The following is a 12,486-nucleotide window of genomic DNA, read 5'->3' on the forward strand; positions in this document are numbered from 1 at the left end:
GCTATATGACATTTTGTTCAGGGCCTGGCATCTTTCCCTCTCTCTCTCTCTCTTTCTCTGTGTGTGTGTGTGTGTTTGTCTCTGTGTATCTCTTTCTTGGTGCCTCTCTGTGTCTTTGTGAAAATACATATATATGTTTATAGTACACCCATTCATAATGCACTGTAAAACAAAATAAAAAAAAAAGAAATACATTTTGAAATGCTGAGATTTATGAACAGTTTTTGATGTCCACAGTGGAAAGGGCTATTCACATTAAGTTGATCTATCTAACTTCCAAAACATAGACATTCTTAGCTTTATTATTTTCTGGCATTAAATTAAACATAATGTTTATCTGAACTTAATTATTTTTAAATAAAACTTTAATTTAAAAGTTATTGCTTATTTGGGGAATAGGAGAAGAAGACATTTAAAAAAAATTCTTATATATCCCTTTTTTGTTCAGATGGACTATCCTTTGGCTAATGATTTTTATGTAAATTCTAGTAGATACCACCTCATCTCTATTCTAACTTGTATATTTTACTTCTAATGAAATTCTACATTAGCTATTTATCTCCTGACCTTTGGTAACTGGAGGGAAGATTCAAGCTCTGCTTTATTTTTATCTTGGTGCCTGGGAAATCGTTTGGTTCACAGTATGTATGACACAGTAAGATGAAAGAATGATTATAAATCAAGTCTGGGGTGTCTTCAAATAAGTATTTTAATCCAAAACACCTATAAGCAGTTTGTTTTCCCAAAATTGTTAAATGCCAACAATTATATTTGAATATCTACTTTAAAGTATGGAATTATGTGAAAGTAGCCTCAGAATATATGGAGATGTGAGCAAGATGTTATTTGGAATGAATGGGATCACTAATTAATACATTATTATTATTATTATTATTATTATTATTATTATTATTTACTCATTATTCAACTAGCATTTTTAAGATCTAATATTTGTGAGTCACTTTGTTAGTTGTCTGTATATTCCTCCCCCAGCTACCCTCTATTAGACTATGAACTCATTCATGCTACAGGCTGTTTTGCTTTTGCCTCATATTTCAAGCATCCAACATAGAGGATCATAGGAAAATATAATGAAAGGATGTTCATCTACATTGCACCCAAATGCATAGTTTTGTGATGGTAAGTTGAGCCATATTTTGTCTCAATTCTTACCTTGCCCTTGATTGTTGAGTGGGTGTTATCTTAGAGAAAATGAATTCTAGAAAGGATCTAATTTAAAGAGATCAAGGTCACTCATTGAATCATGGGCCATCACTGTTTGTCTTGATTTTTGTACTTCTACTGGATTTTGATCACTGGTGGAGAGAGTGAGACTGATGACTTGCAGCTCTGCCTTACTTAACTGCTATTCACAGGCAAGTCAATATCATTTATCCTTGTCAAGAATGAAAAATTGGAGGCAAAGGTAAGGGGAAGTGAGAAGCTAGGATGTTGCCTGAACTCTGTACTAATTCTCTTGGAATCAACAGTAAATCAAACCTCTGAACAGATTCTGATGTGACAGGACCCACAAACATCAGAGTGAAACCATTTTCAAGATTAAAATATCTTGGAAGGACTACAGAAAATGTCTGTCTCACACAGGAGAATGTGACCCAGTGCAGGCATAAGGAAATCTAGCTGGAGATATTTAGCTAAAATATACACCAACAGCATTGGCCCTTTCATCTTTACTCAAAGGCTAGTGGTTCAGCAAGCCCACTGTGAGACATCTATCCCAAGCATAGAAGACAAATTGTGAACCCTCACTTCCCCTAAACCCTAGAATAACATTCAAGACCAGATCAGGCCAAAACAGTGCAGTGGGAAAGCTGGCAGCACCACTGGCCCTGGTGCAGAAAGTCAGGGAGAAGCCTATGTCCCTTGCAAAAGAAGCTTTGGGAGAATCTCTCCTGTGTCCTAGGATAAGAGCTCAAATTTTAAAAATGAGCAAAAAAAGTAAAAATAGACCTGACCATAGAAAGCCATATGATAACAGGGAAGGTCAGAAAAAAAAAAAAAAAAAAACAGAAGAGGACAATAACAGCATAATGCCTACACATGAATCCTCAAAGGGAGATATGAACTACTCTGAAGCTGAAAACTTTCTCTTGAAAAAGATAAAAGAATTTAAAATAACATAAAAAATGAGAGAAAAAAATCAGGAAAAGAATGAAAGCAGTGTGGGAGAAATAGGAAAAAAATATTAAAATCATCAGAAAAAAAGCAAAAACTTGGAAAAATTAGCATAGACATTGACTGGAGATAACAATTCTTTAAAGAATGGAATTTGTGAAATGGTGAAAAATCCACTGAACAAAACAACTCCTTTAAAAATATAGTTGACTAAATAGCTAACTTAAGAAAATGATTTATTAAAAATTAAAATTGAAAAAATACCCATATATCCTAGAACTAAAGTATAAAATAGTCATTGAAAGAATATACCAATCACCTCCTGAAAAATCACATCCAAAAAAACCCCCCAAAAACAAAACAAACAAACGAAACAATACCAAGATTTATTGTAGCTAGATTCCAGAATTGTCAGGAAAAAAAGAGAAAATATTGCAAGTAGCCAGGAGAAAAAAAATTCAAATATTGAGAAGCCACAGGATCTAGCAGCTTTTATATTCAAGGATTGGAGGACCTGGAATATGATATTCTGGAAGACTTGAACAATAACAAAGAATCAACAACTCGATAAAAATTGAGCATTATTTTTCAGGAGAAAAGATAGACCTTCAATGAAATAGGCAGTTTTCAATAACTTTTTTATAAAAAGATCAAAGTTGAACAGAACATTTTATCTTTTAAATACAAAACTGAAGAGATGAGTAAAAAGGTAAACTGGAACAATAAAAAAAAAAAAAGTTATTTAATGGTTAAATTGTTTACAACCCTACATAGGAAAGTGATTCTTATAACTTGAAAGAACTGTATCTTTTACAGGGCAGTTAAAAAGGGTATATATAGACAGAGGCTATAGATATAAGTTGAATTTAATGTAACTATTCATTTAAAAAAATTAAGGCATGGAAAAAGAAGTATATTGGGAAAGCCCAAAAGGAAAGATAAAATGGAGTAAATTTCATTATAAGAAAAGGCATGAAAAACCTATTATAGCAGAAGGAAAGAGAGGGAAGGAGAAAGAGCATTGTTTGAACATTAATCTCATCAGATTTGCTCAAAGAGGAAATAACATTCTTACTTAGACTGGTATAAAATTTTGTCTTTTCCCATAGGGAAGTAAGAGGGAAAGGGGAAAAGAAAAGAGGGAGAAGCTAAAAAAGGGAGAGCAGATTGAACAAGATGGTGGTCAGAAGTAAAATACCAGCGAGGAAGAAAAGGGTAAAAGAAGAAAAATATAAATGGGGAAAACAGCATGGAGAGAAATAGAGTCAATAACCATAACTATGGATGCGAATAGGATGAACTTTCTGATAAAATGGAAGTAAATGGCAGAACAGGATTAAAAGCTAGAACCCTGAAATATGTTGTTTGCAATAAATGCATTTGAAGTAGAGAGATATTCAGAATAAGGTAAAAGGCTAAAGTAGAATGTATTATACAGCAACTAAAGTGAAAAAAAAAGAAAGAAATGGCAGTGATCCTGATCTCAGACCAAGCAAAGGCAAAATTAGATCTAATTAAAAGATAAGAAAATTGCATCTTGCCAAAAAGTAACATAAATAATAAAGTAATATCAATATTAATCTAAACATATAGATGCACCATATGCTACAGAATACAAATTATTTTTTATTAATTAATTTATACTAATACACATTGCTTTATGAATCATGTTGGGAGAGGCAAATCAGAAGAAAAGGTAAAAGGCATTGGAGAGGAAAAAAATAAAACAGGAAAAATAAAAGAAGTTAACATAGCTTGTGCTGATTTATATTCAGTGTCTATAGTGCTTTTTCTGGACGCAAATGGCATTTTCTGTCCAGAGTCTCTAGGGATTGCTGAACCACTGAGAACAATCAAGTCTTTCATAGTTGATTATCACATTCTTCTTGTTATAATGTATAATTTTTTTTTTACTAGTTTTGCTTGTTTCATTCAGCATCAGTTCATGTAAATCTTTCCAGACCTTTCTAAAATCAACTTGTTCATCATTTCTGTGGAACAATAATATTCCATTACCTTTATTTACAACAGCTTATTCAGTCATTTCCCACCTGGTAGGCATTCTACTAATATTCAATTCTTTGCTACCACAAAAAAATTGCTACAAACACTTTTGCACATGTGAGTCCTATTCCCTCCTTTATGATTTCCTTGAGATACAGACCCAGTGAGGCATTACTGGATCAAAGAGAATACTTAGAATGATAGTTCCAGATTTCTGTGCAGACTGGTTGGATCATTTCATAACTAACTAACAATGCATTAATGTCTCAGTTTTCCCACATCTCCTCCAACATTTATCATTTTCTTTTCCTGTCATTTGAACCAATCTGAGAGGTGTGAAGTAATATCTCAGAATTTTTTAAATTTGCATTCCTCTGATCAATAGTGATTTAGAGAATTTTTTCATATGCCTATAGATAGCTTTAATTTCATTATTTAAAAATTGTCTTTTCATATCCTTTGACCATTTATGAATTGGGGAATAACTTGTATTCTTATAAATTTGACACAGTTCTGTATATATTTTAGAAATGAGACCTTTATTAAAAACATTGGCTGTAAAGATTTCCCCCCAGATTTGTACTTCCCTTTGAAGCTTGTTTCAGTTGGTTTTGTTTTTGCAAGAACTTAATTTAATGTAATCAAAGTTTTCAATTTTGCCTTTCATAATGTTCTCTTGTTCTAGACTAGCAGACTAACAGACTGCTGGATGAGATGGGGTAAGACTGAGACTGGGTCAGACTATGACAGATACAGACTGTATGAGATAATAAAGATGTTGGACTCTATCATTGTCCATTCTCATGGTGTCTATCCTGCTGAGACCAAGGCCCTTCCCAAGGACGTCCAGAAAGCTAGCCCGAACATTACAAAAGTGCTTATTATTTTGAGGAAAACTCCCCTTATCCCTATGCTCACTAGTGTTTTTAAAATGAATGAGAGTTATATTTTGTCAAAAGTTTGTTAAAAGTCAGTGATATTGACATTATCATATGATTACTGTTGTTTTTGTTATTGATTTGGTCAACAATGGTAATAGTTTTCCTGATATTGAACCATCCCTATATTCCTGCTATAATGTCCAGATTAGCTCTTTGGAGGATCTTGGTAGCAACCTAAGTCCCTTATCTTAGAATAGGAGTGAAGAGGTTGGACCCATATGGATGGTCAAACATGGAGTCTGTTTATTCCAAATTCTGTCTGTCTTATATAGCCTAATACCCTTACATAACTATAGCACACTGTGCATGTACTAACTATATGCTATGCATGAGGAAACATATAAACAACTTGCTATTGTGTGTAGATGACTTTGCAACTTGGTATCACACTGCTTTAGTTATAACACAGATTGTTACCACCCCCTGACTTCTCTGGAAATCTGAGAGCCCTTGGTGGTGGTGGTGGAGGTGGAGATAGGGAAATAAACCTGACAATGAAGAGACAACATACCATCTTATGGGATGCAGACAAAGTATGGAGGGAATTTTTTTTTTAATTTCTAAATGTTTACATGAATAGAGATAGGGGACATCAGTGAATTGGGAATGGAACTAAAAAAGCAAAAACTAAAAAAAAAGAAAAAAGAAAAAAACATTATTAAATAAATTAGAAATTTTGAAAATCAAAAAGGAAATTAATCAAATTATAAATAAGAAAACTTTTAAAGTAATAAATAAAACTAAAAGTTGGTTTAAAAAAAAGCCTCTACCACCACTAATAACAAAATGAATAAAGCTTTGGCTAAATTGATTAGAGAAAGGAAAGAAGAAAACTAAATAATCAGGCTATAAATGATAAGGGTGAACTTATCACCAATGAAGAGAAATTAAAGAAATAATTGGGAGCAATTTTGCCTAATTCTATATCAATAAATCAGATAATCTAATTGAAGTAGTGAATATTAAAAAAAAAATAGGTTGCCCAGATTAACAGAAAAGTTAATGGAATACTTAAATTGTTCCATTAAAAAAAAAAAAAAAGGAATTTGAACAAGCCATCAATGAACTTGCTAAGAAAAAAATATTCAGGCACAGGTGTATTTACAAGTGAATTATTCCAAATATTTAAAGAACAATTACTTCCAATGCCATGTAAACTATTTGAGGGGAAAAAAGAGGAGTCAACCAAATTTCTTCCATCAATCAGAAAGAGCTAAAAGAGAGAAAGACAATTATAGACCAATTTCCCCAATGAATATTGACATAAATATCTGAAATAATATTTCAATAATGAAATTACAATAACTTTTCACCAGGATAATAGACTCTGACAAGGGAGATTTATACTAAGAATGGAGGACAAGATAGACTACATCAACAACAAAACTAACAGAAATCATATGATTATTTCAATAGATTCAGAGAAAAAAAGTTGACAATACAATATCCATTCCTAAAAGAAATACTGGAGAACATAGGAAAAATGGAATTTATAGTCAAAGAAGAAATAGAGAGCATTATGAAATGTAAAATGGAAAATTTGTATTACTTGAAATTAAAAAAAAAATTACAGACCCAAAATCAATATAGTTAGGCTAGAAGAAAAGAAAAAAAAAAAAGGAAATTATTTTTCCAAGCCAGTTTTTATGACAAAGTTGTCATTTTTCAACTATATAGAAAACTGCATCAAATTTATAAGAATGCAATTCATTCCCCAACTGGTAAATGGTCAAATGATTTTCAGTGAAGAAATTAAAGCCATTTTTAATCATATGAAAAAAATGCTTTGAATCACTATTGATTAGAGAAATGCAAATTGACATAAATCTGAGGTACCAATTTACACCTCTCAGATTTGCTACAGTGACAGGAAAAGACAATGACAAATGTTGGAGAGGATTTTTACATCATATTCCAAGATAAGGTTGAAACAGATTCATAACAGGAAATAAAAAGTGATATTATAAGCACATTGGGAGAGCAAATGATCGTTTTTCTGTCAGATCTTGGAAGAGGAGAGGAATTTATGGCCAAATGACACCTCTATTATTGCTGAAGTTGTAAAATGGCTCATCCAGATTGGAGCATAATTTTGAACTATGTCCAGAGAACAATAAAAAATGTGCATACCTTTTAATCCACCAGTATCATTACTGGGTCTATAATTCAAACAGATCATAAAAGAGAGAAAAGGACCCACATGTTTGCAAATATTTGTAGTAGCTTTTTGTCATGACAAAGAATTGGAAATTGAGTGGATCCCTGTCAAGTTGGGAATGGCTAAATAAATTATGGTATATAAATGTAATAGAATATCATTTTTTTCCCATAAGAAATGATAAGCAAGCTGATTTAAGAAAATCTTGGAAAGACTTACATGAACTGAAGATGAGTGAAGTGAGCAGAACCAGGAAAACATTGTACAAAATAACAGCAAGATTATATGATGATCTACTATGATAAACTTAACTTTTCTCAGAAATGCAGTGATTTAAAGCAATTCCAATAGACTTGGGATGGAAAATGTGATCTACTTCCAGGGAGAGAGCTTCTTTTCTTTTCTTTCTTTCTTTCCTTTCTTTCCTTTCTTTCCTTTCTTTCCTTTCTTTCCTTTCTTTCCTTTCTTTCCTTTCTTTTCTTTCTTTCTTCCTTTCTTCCTTTCTTCCTTTCTTCCTTCCTTTCTTTCTTTCTTTCTTTCTTTCTTTTTTGCACAACTTGACAAACATGGAAATAAGTATTTACAAGTAAAGCCTGTATCAAATTGCTTGCTCTCTTGGGAATGGGGAAGGTAAGGGAGAGTAAGAGAAAGAATTTGGAAATAAAATCTTATAAAAATGAATGTTGAATACTACATTTACATGTATTTGGAAAAATAAAATACTATTGAGGGGAAAAAAAAGAATGGAGGGTGGATCATTTCTGCTGCTGGGAGATGGGCTTGGCTGTCAACAGGCAGTGGTCCTTCAGTCCCTGCTGTTTCTACTGCCATCACTATGCTATGCTTGAAATTTTAAGAGGTATTTCTTTGTTAGCTGAAAGATGTATAAGATGAAAACAATAGACATATATAATTACATCTACATAGCTGAAGACAGAAGCAAGCTGTTAGTTTAGTAAATATTTCTATCTTTTTTTAGATGGTAATAGATGGCAACCAAAAAAAGTACATCTATAAAAAAAAACAATTCATTTGAAATTAAAGGTTCAGCAGTAAGAACTAAGGATTATCTCATAACGTTGCTAAATTTTAATGCAAAGATAAAAATGATGAATTGAATAATTGAATGTGAGGGTTGTAATTGATCTTGACTCACTAGTAATGAGTAGCTAGGCATAAGTTTGCATCAACAAATAGGTTCAGATCAGGACTTTAAGATTTATGCCTCATCTGTGAGTTTGCCTTCAGTCAGAAAGGCATCCCAAAAAAACTCAGAGATTTTTTTTTTAAGTTAGAAACTTTTTTATTTAGAAATTAAAAAGACACTGAGCACAAATCAAGAGATCTTAATAGGAGGGTAGACAGAATTGGAAGTATTGTAGACATATATTCTGAAATGTGTACTGATAAGTATAATGGGCTGAGGCTTGAGTTGATACACTGAGGTCCCAAGCAGGTGAGGCTAAATAGTAATTGGATTATACTCTATTAATATATATGCTTGGAGAAAGAATGGCCCCCGCCCACTCTTTGTGCAAGTCCTGATGTGTTGTATAGGAAATGACAATTTTAGTGGGTGGAGGCAGAGGGGAGAAAGAGAGGTGAGGAGAGAAGGCTGGCTGGCTTCTGGTCTGGCTGGCTTCCTGTTGCAGCTGCTCACATGGCTAATCCCCCTTCACTTCCGATCCCCCTTCACCTCCCATCCTTCTTCACTTCTACTGAGAATAAAGATTGAAGATTTTCCCTTAACCTGAATTCCTGACTCCAGCTGATTTTAAAATACGTGGTCATCACAGATAAGTACATAGTTTTTGCCATATATACCTTCTCTGACAATGGAACAATAATCAACAGTAAATAAAATCGAGAATTTATGAAGTGTCCTTTATTCCTTTTGTGCCATTCTAATGAAAAAATTTCCTGATATAATGGCCTGTTATCATAGATCTTGTGTGGATTGCTTACAACAGTATCTGAGAATTGAATCTCATAATAGAGTTAATATCAGATGCCCAGAATGCACCAAACGATTTACTCCCCATGACATTTGCTTGACAGTAAATAACCATATCTTGATGGAAATATATAAAGAATTTATGTTTAGATGGTAGCCTATTACAGACCCTGACTATAGGTGGTGATCAACTCCAGACTGTGAATATATTGTAATAGTTTTTGGCTGTGCCAGTTGTCTCATATTAACATGTGAATGAGAAGGATGTGGGAAAGAGTTGTGGTATCACTGTGAACAAATTTGGCAATAAAATTAAACTTGTATTGGTGTTTGACAGAAAAGAGCCCAGGGCTTATGTATGAGAACAATATGTTCTTCTTCCATTAGTTAAAGCCAAAGTCTGGAAAAGCAGCTGATGATCTAGAACCATTTACACATATGCAAAATAAAGATGAATAATGGAAGTTGCAATCATGTGGCATGTGGTGTCTATGGTTGTAAGTTTTGTAACCATATGTAAAAGAGATCTCACATTTACATTATTTAAGACCATCATGTTGTACTTTCTGGATTCTTCTTTATCGCCTTTCTCCAGATTGCGCTATGGGGCCCCTGTGCCCACTGGTCCTGAACTTATCTAGACCCAGCCCAAGCCAATATTCCCTCAATGTTGAGATACCCCCACCCATGGCAAATCCTCTGCACCATGGCCAAGCTCCAGGTAGGAGCTCCACTGTCCCCATCTTCCTAATCCCCTTACACCCACTCCCCACCATGGATAAAATCAGCATCCTTTCTGCTGTCTTGATTCCTTGAGCCCTGCAATCCCCATGCCCAAACCGTGGCTGTAGAAATGGGAATCCCTGCCCATTACTTGTTCCATTCTCTTCTGGACCTCCTTTATATAGAAAGAATAATTATATAATCCCTATCTCTTGGGCAGGGAAGTTATGAACATTAAATTGGATGTCAAAGATCTATGAAAAGTGAAAGCAGTCAGACATATGTTTAACCTTTTTGGTTTCTAGAAGGCAGGTCGGCTGGGAGGGCCTTTAGAGTGTGGGATATAAGAGTTTTAAGAAAAAAACATTGTGGCATCATCTGGGAACATTTATTGGTGCCATTGTAGGAATTATTTTAGTAGCTGGACTTGCTCTTTGTTAGTGATCATTGTAATCCCTGTGTATGTTAAAAATATGATCCATAATCAATACAAAGGAAAGAATATTTCAAAACACAACCAGAATTTGGCCATAGCAGATGTTTTGCAACGTTGTCTATAATTGAATCTCTGGTCATAGCTGAACTTACTGTAAATATTGGTATTTCCATTATGTTTATGGAATTATTCCAATATGTGTTGAAGTGGAAGTTTTAGTGTCAGCAGGCAATGGAAAAGGAATCAGGATCAATTTTGATCATGAAAGTGATATAAATATTGGCAAAACGAATATAGTGTAGGGTCAACTTTAGTAGCAGAAGCATACCCCAATCCTAGCATAGTGGAAGGTAGTGTTGCTAATAGTTTTAGTGTTAGTAGAAGCAGAATGGATTGAATAGGAGTCATTTGAAACAGCTTGAAAAAAACAATCAGCACTAAGGGACTAGCCAGAGCTAGTATAACAGGGAATCTATCAGAAAGTGCATTGGTCAACTGTTTAATGAGTTGAAAGTACAAAATGATGTACAAAAAGAACAGTACACTAGAAGTGGAGAATCTGTCATAGTCAGTTTGGTAACAGTGATAATGCCATATCAAAGCAATAGCAGGATACATCCTAAATTCCTACATCCCATTGGACAAAGAAAAAAAAATAGTATAAATAATACTAAATCAAAGTCAGCCAAATTCTGACCCAAAAGCAGTTGTGTGAGATTGGTAGTGCTCTTGGACATGATCATGTTGGTGGTTAATTTGGTGGTGTGCCTGATGGTAAATCAAATGCTACCAAGTATCCAAAGAAATAGCAAGCAGAAAACCTGAAGATAAAGTGAAGAACAGGAGTAGCATGAAGATAAATGAGACCAGAAAGGACATAGATATACAGCTAGTAGAGCAATAGGGCATGAACTCCAGTGAATTTGATTTATATCTCAGTGGGAGCATACCCCTGGTAGCTGACTCCCATTCAAATCATCTCCCTGAATTCAGTTGCTCTGACTCAGAAAGCATGAAAACTTCTTGTAGTCATGGCTCCAATGATTTTCATACACATTTTGCTACTGTTAATATTCTTACTGAAGCAGAAAATGAATGCCTGGAAAACTTTCTTCATCCAAGTGACATTCCTGTGTTTCCTATCCCTTCTGAAGTTTCACCATTGAGTTATATTGCTGAAAAGCATGGGAACAGTTTGGCAACAGCCAATGAAGATCTCTGTTTGGGTGGAGGGTTAAAAAAAATAACAATAATTGACAACATGGTTTTAAATTAAGTACTACAATTCACACTGAAATTTAGGTCTATAAATGGTGCAAGATATTTATCTCTGAACAGCTCTATTGAGAGCTAGTTGAACTACCTGTGACTACTGTATGTTTCAAATTACCAGAAGAAGACAGACTTCACAGTAATGATATAATTAGATCTTTTATAAAGCAAGGCAAATGCTTCATGTAGATCTCACTTGCTAAATTCTGTGAAGTGAAATGAAGATTTTAAGGTGCATTACAACTGGAAAATAAACCATAAGGTCTAACCCAATGTTTTGTGTGTTTGTCACAAAACTTTGCTTTAAGGTAAATACTTGTTTATATAGGTAGAAAGTTGGCTTAATTTATGATGAATATATATAAAATATGAATATCATTCTAGAATATTTTTAGGAAAACTTGAGACTTCCTGATAAATGGATAATGGCAATTTATGAAAACCACTAAGCAATATGTTTAAAAGAAACACTAGTTTCCCAAGATCCTTATAAGTTATTCTACAATAGCTGGTGTTCTTTATAACATTTCAATTCATAATGGATTTTTTTCCTTTCTGGGATAAATCATATTCAATGGGGAAATACAGAATTTAATGCAGTCCATTTACTACTGTTTGGAAACTTGTACACTTTGAGATATGTTTTAGTATTTTTGTACAACCTTAAAATAGAGAAACATGGTACAAAATATCTTGCACAAAATTGATATTACCTTACTAGAAAGGCTTAATGTTAATTAAGTAGACAGACGCAAGAAATAATGATTTAATGTGCATATGTGTGTGTAATATATATGTATATATTTATATACACATACGCACATACATAAAATAAGACTCCATTGGTTTATGGGCATTTTAA

The 12,486-nt window shown here is 33.5% G+C and overlaps 1 pseudogene; it reads left to right on the forward strand.

Moving 5' to 3' along the window:
* The first annotated feature begins 8,013 nt into the window (after positions 1–8,013).
* LOC100930294 lies at positions 8,014–11,628 on the forward strand (annotated as a pseudogene).
* The last annotated feature ends 858 nt before the right edge of the window (positions 11,629–12,486 follow it).

The sequence above is a fragment of the Sarcophilus harrisii genome, chromosome 2 (genome assembly GCF_902635505.1).
Source record: "Sarcophilus harrisii chromosome 2, mSarHar1.11, whole genome shotgun sequence".
NCBI lineage: Eukaryota > Metazoa > Chordata > Mammalia > Dasyuromorphia > Dasyuridae > Sarcophilus > Sarcophilus harrisii.